We start from the raw sequence: 12,824 nt of genomic DNA, 5'->3' as shown, positions 1-12,824 counted from the left end.
TCCCTTCAATGATGAACTTCCCACATCTGCAACTGTTAAGGATCACATTCTTGCTTTCTTAGTTTCCCTAGGGGCTAAGTTGTGGGTCTGTTATCAACAACTGTCCAATCTTTAGCAGTAACAACTCCTCCAGAATTTGACAGGAGTTGAGAGACACAAGAATGTTTCCATGGTGACTCAGTAATAAAGAATCTGCCTGCAATGCAGGAGACACGAGCTAGAGAATCAGTTTCAACCTCTGGGTTGGGAAGATCCCCTGGAGGAGGAAATGGCAACCTACTCCATGGATTTCCCTACTCTTGCCTGGAAAAAACATGGACAGAGGAGCCTGATGGGCTACAGTCCATGGGGTTGCAAAAGAGTTGGCCTCAACTGAGTGACTGAGTACACATGCAGGAGACACAAGGAGTAGGCTCCGCGGAATTTCTTTTTGTCCCCTGCAGTGGAAGAATCCCCTCATCTCAAGCTCCTTAGTTTAACACAGACCAGGTGCAGCAGAAGTCATGGAGCCTCGGCTGGTGTCTAGTGTCCAGGGCCAGTAGTGTCACTCGTGGAAAGCGACAGCGTTTGCCACTCATCAAGGGGCACCAGTGCCCTTCCCATCTGGCCTGTGTGCTCATTTCCATTGGCCTTTCTTATTCCTCCCAGTTTGTACAGCCTGGTTCTCCAGTTTGCCGGACATTCTCTGAGCTATTAGTTTGGGGTGGCCTAAAATTTCCTTCAATTTTTTAAGTAAAAAATCAAAGATATATTTTTTATTTTCACAGAGAACTTAATTAAACCACATATTCACCATTTCGTTTCACAACCTTCTGTCATTCTTCAGGCAACCTCACAATTCCATCTTCCCCAGATATTTTTATCTTTTTGGCAAAGAACTGTTTCAGGTGCCTTTTATAGCCTCCCAAGAAATTGAAATGTTTTCCATTAAGAGAATTTTGTAAAGACCAAAATAAATAAAAATCCAAAGTCTGGTGAATAAGGCAGTTGAATCAGAACTCCCAGCCAAGCTGTAACCATTTTTGCCTGGTCATCAGAGAACATGTACTCTTGTGTTATCCTGATGGAACAGTATGTACTTTCTGTTGACTAATTCTGGCCACTTTTTGTTGAGTCTGACTTCCAGTTGGTCTTATTGGAAGCAGTGAAGTGAAGTGAAAGTCACTCAGTCGTGTCCAACTCTTTGCAATCCCACGGAATTCTCTAGGCCACAGTAATGGAGTGGGTAGTCTTTCCCTTCTCCAGGGGATCTTCCCAACCCACAGATCGAACCCAGGTCTTCCACATTGCAGGAGGATTGTTTACCAGCTGAGCCACAAGGGAAGCCCAATGGGAAGCAGTACCTTTGGGAATTAATCATTTGATTTTCCAGAGGGGCTCATAATAGAGGACTCCATTCTAATCCCACCCCATATACACAAAGGCACCTTTTGTAGATTAAGACAGCCTTTGGTGTGGTTGGTAGTGGTTCATTTTGCTTGGCCCACCATCCCTTCGATTCCACATTATTGTCCAGTTTACACTTTTCATCGCCCATCACCATTGGTTTTAAAAACAGAAAATTTCTGTTACATTTAAGTAGAGAATCACATGCAGAAATATGGTCAGGAAAGTTTTTTTCCACTTATGTGGAGGGGCTTCCCTGGTGGCTCAGACAGTAAAGAATCTGCCCACAATGCAGGAGACCCAGGTTCGATCCCTGAGTCAGAAAGATCCCCTGAAGAAGGAAATGGCAACACACTCCAGTATTCTTGCCTGGAAAATCCCATGGACAGAGTAGCCTGTAGGGCTACAGTCCGCGGGGGTCACAAAGAGTCAGACACACCTGAGCGACTAATACTTTCCATTCCTTTTAAGTGGTCTACCTGACTGGGGAGCATCCTCCAGTGAGAAATCTCTGGCACAAAAGTTTGCAAACCACTTTGGACGTGTTCTGTGAGTCACAGCACCTTCTCCATACAATGCACAAATCTTTGTGTGTGTGTGTTTCAGTTGCATTTTGACCTTACTTAACATAATAAAGCATAATATGCTGAAAATGTTGCTTTTTTCCCTTCCATCTTCAATATTAAAATGGCTACACAAAAATTATCAACTTTGATCGCATTTTTAACTGCATGCTGATATGACAGTGTGTGACAGCTGTCACATAATAATCTAACAAACTAGTTTTGAATGATGTTAAAGACACTAAGTGCTACTAGAGCCACCTTATGGCAAAAACCAAATGAACCATTTGGCCAACCCAATAGCTCTTGAATAAAGCATATTTCAGATAAAATTAGCCACAATCTATTTCTGATGGCTGCAGAGGAAATAAAGAAAAAGGGGAAAGAAGGGAGGAAGGAAGGAAGGAAAGTTCTTTCTAGAAGTTAGCTAGCTGCTGAGTTTCTTTGTGTTTAACTCCAGGATTCTCTTCCTCCAAGCTAGTCACCTTCCCCCTTAAGCCAAAGTCACCCTCAAGGATCAAGTTACTCCATTCCTTTCTCTCTAGTCTGAAACCACAAGTTGGCTGTCTTCTCCCTCCTCCCATCTCCAGGCCCTGGAGTCTAACCGAATCATATCCAGTGAGAAAACAAACCAACTAACAAATTATCTTGAGATCGGCACCCCATGAAATCACAAAGGTCCATATAGAGGGAGGAAAGAGAGTTGGTGTCAGAATAATGTGTTGTGAGAATTACTTGATCAGTTGTAACTAGCTTTGAAGGTGAAAGTGGCCTGCTGCTGCTGCTAAGTCACTTCAGTCGTGTCTGACTCTGTGCGACCCCATAGACGGCAGCCCACCAGGCTCCCCCGTCCCTGGGATTCTCCAGGCAAGAACACTGGAATGGGTTGCCATTTCCTTCTCCAACGCATGAAAGTGAAAAGTGAAAGTGAAGTCGCTCAGTCGCGTCCGACTATGAGAGTAGAATGTGGGCATCTTCTAGAGGCTGGACAAGGCAAACAGATTCTCCCCTAGCATCTCCAAGAAAAACCACTACAATCCAACTGTCACATTGATTTTAGCCCAGGGAGATGCATCTTGAACTTCTGATCTCCAGAATCATAAGAAATGTGTGTTGTTTTAAGCCACTAAATATGTAGGAACATGTAACAGTAGTAATAGGAAACTCCTACAGTGGACCTCGGTGAATAAAGAATGTTTAAAACCAGTTATGGTGGGAATTTGTTACCATAGCTTTAGACCAATTACTCTATCCCCAGAAATGCAAACTTTCAAACTGTTTAATTCTCAGTGTAGAAAATGTAAATAACACTGGATGAGGTACCAACCATCCCCATATAAGAGGTTGAAACCTTGCTTGCACTCAAACATCTAGTATGCTCCAAGGCAGGACTGTGCATGCCTGGTCTATTTGACACAGGGTTGCAGGGGCTGGGGCCCTGAATTTATAATGTTCTTCACTGGGCTAGCTACAGGGCAGTCCTTTGTTATATCTTGAGCAACTACTATCTGAACCCCCTCTTTCCCTTGATGAGGAATTTTCCATATTTTGCAACTTTTGAGGATCACACACTTAGTTTTCCGAGGGGCTAAGATGTGGATCTATTACCAGGAACTTGCCACTCCCTATAAGTAACAACTACTCCAGCATTTAATAGGTGAGAGACACGAGGAGTAGGCCCTGGGAAAATTCTTTCTGGCCATGGCCACAGAAGAATCCCCCCACCACAAAATCTTCAGTTTAACAGCAGCCAGGTGCAGCAGAAGGCATGGACCCACGGGTGGTGTCTATGCCCAGGCCCAACAGGGTCAGCGCTGCAAAGCCATAGCGTTTGCCACTAAGCGGAAGGCACCAGTGTCCTTGCCATTTGGTTTGTGGGCTCGCTTTCATCAGCCTTTTTCTTTCCTCCCACTTTGTATAAATTCATTCTCCACTTTTCTGGAGATTCTCTAAGGTATTACTAGTCCTGGATTAAAGTTTATATCAATGAAAAGAGCCAGAGTCTATTTCTGATGACTGCAGAGAGAGAAATAGGGGGTGGGGGTGGGGGAGGGAGGAAGAAAGCAAGATTATTCCTGGAAGCTAACTGCGTGCTTAGTTCCTTTGCTGTTCGCTCCAAGATTTTCCAGAAGTCACCTTCCCCCTTAAGCCAAAGGCACCTCAAGGATCAAGTTACTCCATTTCCCCTTGCTCTCTGGTCAGAAAACACAAGCTGGCTGTCTTCTCCAGCCTCCCACTTCTCCACCCTCAGGTCTAACCCAGTCTTAAGCAGTAAGAGAAAACAAATAAACAAACCTCACTCTCCAAGCAAACAGGTCATCTTTCTTGCCCTTGTTTTAGTCATCAGTTTCTAGTTCAGAATCCTCATTTCTTGTATTCTGTATGTGGTAAGCAAAGGAAAAGCGTGGTCCTTGGGATATCGTGAGAATGAAACAGGAAGAATCTGCACAGAAAATAAGTCCACCGAGTAGCACTTTGAGAGGTAGCCCTAAATCCGTATGTTTATACACATGAAATATACACATGCTTTTATTTTGTCTCTATACTATTTCTATTCATTGTTTTACAACTTATTTATTCCTTAAAAACTTTTGCATCAGCGTAACACACGATCCCTAAATTTCTCTCCTCGGCGTGCAATCCAGCACGAAAGGTCAGACTCCGAGGAGGCTGGCAAAATCCGTCTGTATCTCCATGTACATGTATGGCTGAGTCCCTTCGCTATTCACCTGAAACTTCCACAACATTGTTAACTGGCTATACCCAAATAAAAAATAAAAATTTTAAAGTGAAAAGAAATAAAACCCGTCTATGTCTCACTTAAAGGGTGAAAGTTACATCGCTCAGTCGTGCCCGACTCTTTGCAACCCCATGGACTGTAGCCTACCAGGATCCTCCGTATATGGGATTTTCCAGGCAAGCGTACTGGAGTGGGTTACCAATTCCTCCTCCAGGGGATCCTCCCGACCTAGGAATTGAACCCGGGTTTCTCGTATTGTAGGCAGAAGCTTTACCGTCTGCGCCACCAAGGAAGTCCAAAGTCTCTTCTATCATAAGTAGGTCGATTGCTAAGGTTGATGAAATCATGACGTCACTTTCTCGTCACAGGGGACTGGCCATTGGTCATGTCGACAGGGATGGGGCGGGGCTTGGGTTGAACGAGAGGCGCCGTCTTAGAGGTCCTGAATGGGGTTGGCTTATGTAAATTTTGCAGCGAAGTGGTACTGTTCCCGGCGAGCCCCTTCCCTCGCTACGGAAATTTTCCTAAGATTTTGTTGATTTTTTTTAGAAGAGTTATTTGGAGGGCCTGAGAGGCGTGGAAAAGGAGAGAGTGCGGTGGAGAGTGGAAGAGTTGCAGGGAAACGGCAAAGTCAGAGTGTGTGTACAGTGAACCTGTCTAAAGCTGTGCGGGGGGCAGGAAGAAGGTCAACTCATACTTACCTGGCAGGGGAGATACCATGATCAAGAAGGTGGTTCTCCCAGGGTGAGGCTCACCCATTGCACTCCGGGTGTGTTGACCTCTGCGATTTCCTCAAATAGGGGAAACTCGACTGCGTAATTTGTGGTAGTGGGGGACTGCGTGCGCGCTTTCCCCTGGTAACTAAGTAAAAACTGTAGACTTAATCTGTGTTTTCTTGGTGGTGGTTTAGTCACTAAGTCATATCCGACTCCTTGACCACATGAAGTAGTCTGTTCGTAGGCTCTTATGTCTATGAAACCTTTCAAGGCAAGAATACTGGATTTTTTCTTCTCCAAGGAATCTTCTTGAGCCGGAAATCACACTCGGGTCTCCTAAGTTTATGCCAAAGCTCAAGTTTGTTTTTCCAAGGTGATAGAGTTGGAAAAGACAGATAGGCTGGGGGCAAAGTAAAACTCAGACATACATATGCAACGAAGAATGTCTTTTTTCATTTTCTTTAGGTTTTTTGTTGTAGTAGGTATGGATTTGCAACTATTTTCTTCCCATTTGGTCGGTGCCAAAAAGTTGCAAGTTATCTTTAAGAAATTGAATGAAGGGGTGTGATTACTTTTGAGACACCTCAGGCAAAACTTCTATTGACATACTTGCAGTTGTTGTTCACTCACTCAATGATGTCCAATTGCTTTGCAAGATGTTTGCTAGTCATGATACTTTGTGTGAAGTCTTGTTGTCTTGACAAATGCAGACCTCAAGAGATTTTAGTGGGAACCTGTGTTCTGTACCACATATAACTCTTTAGAGTCTTAATGGTTTTCCCACAACTTGAGTTCATAGGGTCCCCACACCCATATACAATTAATAGAAACTAAATCACTGCAGTTGGTGACTGCACCCATGAAATTAAAAGACGCTTACTCCTTGGAAGGAAAGTTATGACCAACCTAGATAGCATATTAAAAAGCAGAGACGTTACTTTGCCAACAAAGGTCTGTCTAGTCAAGGCTATGGTTTTTCCAGTGGTCATGTATGGATGTGAGAGTTGGACTGTGAAGAAGGCTGAGTGCCAAAGAATTGATGCTTTTGAACTGTGGTGTTGGAGAAGACTCTTGAGAGTCCCTTGGACTGCAAGGAGATGCAACCAGTCCATTCTGAAGGAGATCAGCCCTGGGATTTCTTTGGAAGGAATGACGCTAAAGCTGAAACTCCAGTACTTTGGCCACCTCATGTGAAAAGTTGACTCATTGGAAAAGAATCTGATGCTGGGAGGGACTGGGGGCAGGAGGAGAAGGGGACGACAGAGGATGAGATGGCTGGATGGCATCACCGACTTGACGGACGTGAGTCTGAGTAAACTCCAGGAGTTGGTGATGGACAGGGAGGCCTGGTGTGCTGTGATTCATGGGGTCATAAAGAGTCGGACACGACTGAGCAACTGAACTGAATTGAACTGAACTTGGTGTGGTTGGTAATGGTTCATTTTGCTTACCCCACCATCCCTTCGATTCCACATTATTGTCCAGTTTACACTTTTCATCGCCCATCACCATTTGTTTTAAAAACAGAAAATTTCTGTTACATTTAAGTAGAGAATCACATGCAGAAATATGGTCAGGAAAGTTTTTTTCCACTTAAGTGGAGGGGCTTCCCTGGTGGCTCAGACAGTAAAGAATCTGCCCACAATGCAGGAGACCCAGGTTCAATCCCTGAGTCAGAAAGATCCCCTGAAGAAGGAAATGGCAACACACTCCAGTATTCTTGCCTGGAAAATCCCATGGACAGAGTAGCCTGTAGGGCTACAGTCCGCGGGGGTCACAAAGAGTCAGACACACCTGAGCGACTAATACTTTCCATTCCTTTTAAGTGGTCTACCTGACTGGGGAGCATCCTCCAGTGAGAAATCTCTGGCACAAAAGTTTGCAAACCACTTTGGACGTGTTCTGTGAGTCACAGCACCTTCTCCATACAATGCACAAATCTTTGTGTGTGTGTGTTTCAGTTGCATTTTGACCTTAACATAATAAAGCATAATATACTGAAAATGTTGCTTTTTTCCCTTCCATCTTCAATATTAAAATGGCTACACAAAAATTATCAACTTTGATCACATTTTTAACTGCATGCTGATATGACAGTGTGTGACAGCTGTCACATAATAATCTAACAAACTAGTTTTGAATGATGTTAAAGACACTAAGTGCTACTAGAGCTACCTTATGGCAAAAACCAAATGAACCATTTGGCCAACCCAGTAGCTCTTGAATAAAGCATATTTCAGATAAAATTAGCCACAATCTATTTCTGATGGCTGCAGAGGAAATAAAGCAAAAGAGGAAAGAAGGGAGGAAGGAAGGAAGGAAGGAAAGTTCTTTCTAGAAGTTAGCTAGCTGCTGTGCCGGTGCCAGCCGGCAAAGTCGATCAGGTCCCGAGAACGTGCACAACGCGGCTGAGAAACAAAACTATAGCAAAAGAATTCTACAACAAAGATGGGGTCGAGAGGTTCAGACATGTCTCCACAAAGGGAAGCGGTCTGACCACGACTTTATTCAGCATCTTATATTTATACAGGAGAGCATGAGAAAAACAAGACAGTTAACTTTTTTCTTGGTTGACCTATATATCTTACAAAAAGTCACAAGAAATCTTGAGAGCATGGGAATGGCACCCTGTTATTATTTCTTACACCAGATAACATTTCCCTGTTCGTGAGAAGTTTGTCCAGAACTCCAGGTGTCTGCAGTAAATAATCGCCTAATCTCTGTGGTGGCGGGACAGAGAGCTATGTTTGCAAGCAAACCCTCAAGGACTGAGGCAGCTCCCAGAGCTGTGTCCTTCAGACAAAGGACCCCATTCTCAGGGTGAGCTCCCCGCACTGCTGAATTTCTTTGTGTTTAACTCCAGGATTCTCTTCCTCCAAGCTAATCACCTTCCCCCTTAAGCCAAAGTCACCCTCAAAGATCAAGTTACTCCATTCCTTTCTCTCTAGTCTGAAACCACAAGTTGGCTGTCTTCTCCCTGCTCCCCTCTCCGGGCCCTGGAGTCTAACCGAATCATATCCAGTGAGAAAACAAACCAACCAACAAGTTAACCATACTCTTCAAGCAAACATGTCATCTTTCTAGCCCTTATTTTAGTCATTAACTTCTTTTTCAGAATCTTCATTTCTTGTATTCTATATGGTGAGTGAAGGAAAAGCTTGGTCCCTGGGATATCATGAGAATGAAGTAGGAAGAACCTGCGCAGTGAATACGCACACTGAGTATCACTTTGAGATGTAACTCTGAATCTGGCTGGAGAATACTTGAGAGTCCCTTGGACAGCAAGGAAATCAAATCAGTCAATCCTAAAGGAAATCAACCCTGAATATTCATTGGAAGGACTGATGCTGAAGCTGAAGTTCCAACACTTTGGCCACCTGATGTGAAGAGCTGACTCACTGGAAAAGGCCACCATGCTGGTAAAGACTGGGGGCAGGAGGAGAAGGAGACCGCACAGGTTGCCATGGTTGGATGGCATCAATGGACATGAGTTTGAGAAAACTCTGGGAGATAGTGAAGGACTGGGAAGTCTGGCCTGTTGCAGTCAATGAGGTCGCAAAGCCTCGGACACGACTGAGCAACTGAACAACAAATACACATGACACATACATATGCTTTTACTTTATACATGGTGGTGATTTGGTCACCAAGTCGTGTCTGACTTTTGCGAGTCCATGGACTGTAGCCTGCTTGGCTCCTCCGACAATGAAATTCTCCAGGCAAGAATACTGGAGTGGGTTGCTATTTCCTTCTCCAGGGGATCTTCCTGACCCAGGAATGGAACCCAGGTCTCCTGCATTGAAGCACTGAAGGCAGATTTTTTTACCGACTGAGCTACGAGGGAAGTTTTTTTTTTTTTTTGAATACTTGTATATATATACGTGGATACACTGTTTTACAGCTTCTTTATTACTTAAAGTCTTTTTGCATCACCATAACACACAATCTCAGAATTCCTGTTCTCCGCGTGTGAACCAGGACAAAAAGTTAGAATTTGAAGAGACTGGCAAAATTCGCGGTATCTCACCTAAGTGACAAGATGTTTCTTAGCATGGGATTGGTAGGGTCCACAAGGCGGCGGAAATAATGATGTCACTTCCCCTTCATTAGCCGACCCTCCATTGGTCATATTGGCAGTGGTGGGAGGGGAGATGAGGGCCGGGCGTGGGTTGGAGGGGAGGCGTGGCCTTAGAGGTCGTGAATGGGTTTGGATTATGTAAATCTTGCAGCGAAGTGGTACAGTGCCAGGCGAGCCACTTCCCAGTTATGGAAGTTTTTCTGTGATTTTGTTGGATTTTTTAGAAGAATTGTTTGGAGGGCCTCAGAGGCATGGAAAAGAGGTGGTGAGGAGGGTAGCGGAAGGGATGTGGGGAAATGGCAAAATGAGCATGTGTACACAGTGAACGTGTCTAAGGCTGTGTGGGGGCGGGGGTGGGGAGGCAGGCGAAAGATCAACTCATACTTATCTGGCAGAGGGGATACTATAATCTTGAAAGTGGGTCTCCCAGAGCAAGGCATATCCTTTGCACTTTGGGATTGTTGACCTCTATGATTTCCTCAAATGTGGGAAACCACACTGTAGTAACTTGTGGTAGTAGGGGGCAGCATGTGCGTTCTGCTTCCGTAACTAGTGATAAAAATGCAGTTTGTGACATGATGGTAAAAACTTACTTGGCCTCTCTATTTTCCCAATTATTAACTGGTTCTTTTTCTATTTTTGGCATTCTTTGACAGTGCCAGGCCTCTGTCAGTTCAGATCAGTCGCTCAGTTGTACCGGATTCTTTGAATTAGGCCTTATCCTGCTCAATTTATCCTTTTACATACCTTCTATCAGTTCAGTTAAGTCGCTCAGTTGTGTCTGAATCTTTGCGACCCGGTGGACTGCAGCACCGTCTGCAGGATGGCTTTCCTGTCCATCACCAATTTCTGGAGCTTGCTCAAACTCATGCCCATCAAGTTGGTGATGCCATCCAACCATCTCATGCTCTGTCATCCCTTTCTCCTCCTGCCTTCAATCTTTCCCAGCGTCAGGGTCTTTCCATTGAGTCAGTTCTCTGCATCAGGTGGCCAAAGCATTGGAGCATCAGCTTCAACATCGGTCCTTCCAATGAATATTCAGGACTGATTTTCTTTAGGATGGACTGGTTTGATCTCCTTGAAGTCCCAGTGAAGTTGCTCAGTTCTCCCACGTGGTAGGCAGAGGCTTTACTGTCTGAGCCACCAGGGAAGATCCAAAATCTAGGCCTTAGAGGGGGCACCCGGATTTGAACCAGGGACCTCTTGATCTGCAGTCAAATGCTCTACCACTGAGCTGTACCCCCGTACAGTCCAGTGAACTCTCAAAAGTCTTCTCCAGCACCAGAGTTCAAAAGCATCAATTCTTTGGTGCTCAGCTCTCTTTATAGTTCAAATGTCACATCCATACCTGACTACTGGAAAAACCATAGAGGGGCTTTTGACTAGATGGACCTTTGTTGGCAAAGTAATGTCTCTGCCTTTTATATGCTGTCTAGATTTGTTATAGTTTTTCTTCCAAGGATCATGCATCTTTGAATTTCATGGCTGCAGACACCATCTGAAGTGATTTTGGAGACCTAAAAATAAAGTCTGTCACAGTTTCCATTGTTTCTCCATCTATTTGCCATGAAGTGATGGGACCAAGTGCCATGAGCTTAGTTTTCTGAATGTTGAGTTTTAGGCCAAATTTTTCACTTTCATCAAGAGGCTCTTTAGTTCCTCTTTGCTATCTGCCCTAAGGGTGGTGTCATCTGCCTATCTGAAGTTATTGATATTTCTCCCAGCAATCTTGATTCCAGCTTGTGCTTCATCCAGCCTGTCATTTAGCATGATGTACTCTGCATATAAGTTAAATAAGCAGGGTGACAATCAGCCTTGATGTACTCCTTTCACAATTTGGAACAAGTCTGTTGTTTCAGGCACAGTTCTAACTGTTGCTTACTGACCTGCCTATAGATTTCTCAGGAGGGAGGTCAGGTTGTCTGGTATTCCCATCTCCTGAAGAATTTTCCACAGTTTGTTGTGATCCACACAGTCAAAGACTTTGGTATAGTCAATAAAGCAGAAGTAGATGTTTTTCTGGAACTCTCTTGCTTTTTTGATGATCCAATGGATGTTGGCAATTTGATCTCTGGTTTCTCCACTTTTCTAAATCCAGCTTGAACATCTGGAATTTCACGGTTCACATTCTGTTGAAGCCTGGCTTGGAGAATTTTGAGCCTTACTTTGCTATCATGTGAGATAAGTGCAATTGTGCAACAGACCAATCTAGAGAGCATATTAAAAAGCAGAGATACTACTTTGCCAACAAAGGTCTGTCTAGTCAAAGCTATGGCTTTTCCAGTAGTCATGTATGGATGTGACCATAAAGAAAGCTGAGTGCCGAAGAATTGATGCTTTTGAACTGTGGTGTTGGAGAAGACTCTTGAGAGTCCCTTGGGCTGCAAAAAGATCAAACCAGTCAATCCTAAAGGAAATCAGTCCTGAATATTCATCAGAAGGACTGATGCTGAAGCTGATGCTCCAATACTGTGGCCACCTGATGCGAAGAACTGACTCATTTGAAAAGAACCTGATGCTGGGAAAGATTGAAGGCGGAAGAAGGGGACGATAGAGGATGAGATGGCTGGATGACATCACCGACTCTATGGATCTGAGTTTGTGCAATCTCCGGGAGTTGGTGATGGACAGGGAAGCCTTGCATGCTACAGTCCATGGGGTCGAAAAGAGTTGGACTCGAATTGACTGTACCCTGCCATTATACAGCATTCTGTTGTTGACTCTGGTAGTTATTGGAAATTTTTCTATGTATAGGAGCGCAAAGAGTGTGGAAAGTGGAGAACGTGAGCCCAAGAGAAGCTGGAGTTGTCTTGTGTAGAAGGTCAGGAGAAGGCTTGAAGGGTCGTGGGCTCCGCGTTGTTTCGTCGGACCCCAAGCTCACTAGGGCTCGGTGTCCACAGCCTGGCGTGCCCGACAACAAGACTCAATGTCTCTGGTGCCAGCGAGGCTGGACCAAGATAGAGACATTTGAATCACTTTTCCACAGCAGTTGGAAGGGACGGGGAAATCCATTCGGATTCCAGGACATTACAATAAAACCTTGCAGCAGCTGGTCTCTGTGGTGCAATCGGTTAGCGCGTTCAGCTGTTAACTGAAAGGTTGGTGGTTCGAGCCCACCCAGGGACGGATTGGCTTGGACTCCAGCGATGTTATTAACTATTGTTTTTATGCATCTGCAGCGCCTGAAATCTCCACCTACTTCACCTCAGCATGTTCTTTCCTCCCTTCCGGTTTTTATCTGGTGTTCCTGGTCTCTCTGGACGCCTGCCCACACGAGTTCATCTGCCTTGTACATTCCAGGGCAGCTGCCAAAGGATGAAGGCACACGCACACAGGTGGGA

At 44.6% G+C, this 12,824-nt stretch overlaps 4 non-coding genes across 4 annotated transcripts; 3 read left to right on the top strand and 1 right to left on the bottom strand.

Moving 5' to 3' along the window:
• The first annotated feature begins 5,382 nt into the window (after nt 1-5,382).
• LOC147376220 (U1 spliceosomal RNA) lies at nt 5,383-5,546 on the top strand. Its single transcript, XR_015161712.1, has one exon. It is a non-coding gene; the product is annotated as a U1 spliceosomal RNA (small nuclear RNA).
• A 4,317-nt stretch (nt 5,547-9,863) lies between these two features.
• LOC147376219 (U1 spliceosomal RNA) lies at nt 9,864-10,030 on the top strand. Its single transcript, XR_015161757.1, has one exon. It is a non-coding gene; the product is annotated as a U1 spliceosomal RNA (small nuclear RNA).
• Nucleotides 10,031-10,655: 625 nt separating this feature from the next.
• TRNAC-GCA (transfer RNA cysteine (anticodon GCA)) lies at nt 10,656-10,727 on the bottom strand. Its single transcript has one exon. It is a non-coding gene; the product is annotated as a tRNA-Cys (tRNA).
• Nucleotides 10,728-12,535: 1,808 nt separating this feature from the next.
• TRNAN-GUU (transfer RNA asparagine (anticodon GUU)) lies at nt 12,536-12,609 on the top strand. Its single transcript has one exon. It is a non-coding gene; the product is annotated as a tRNA-Asn (tRNA).
• The last annotated feature ends 215 nt before the right edge of the window (nt 12,610-12,824 follow it).

Source organism: Bos grunniens, chromosome 3, assembly GCF_055505025.1.
Source record: "Bos grunniens cultivar Pamir isolate PY7600 chromosome 3, Bosgru_T2T1.0, whole genome shotgun sequence".
NCBI classification, from domain to species: Eukaryota; Metazoa; Chordata; class Mammalia; order Artiodactyla; family Bovidae; genus Bos; species Bos grunniens.
This window is presented reverse-complemented; position numbering and strand designations above follow the sequence as displayed.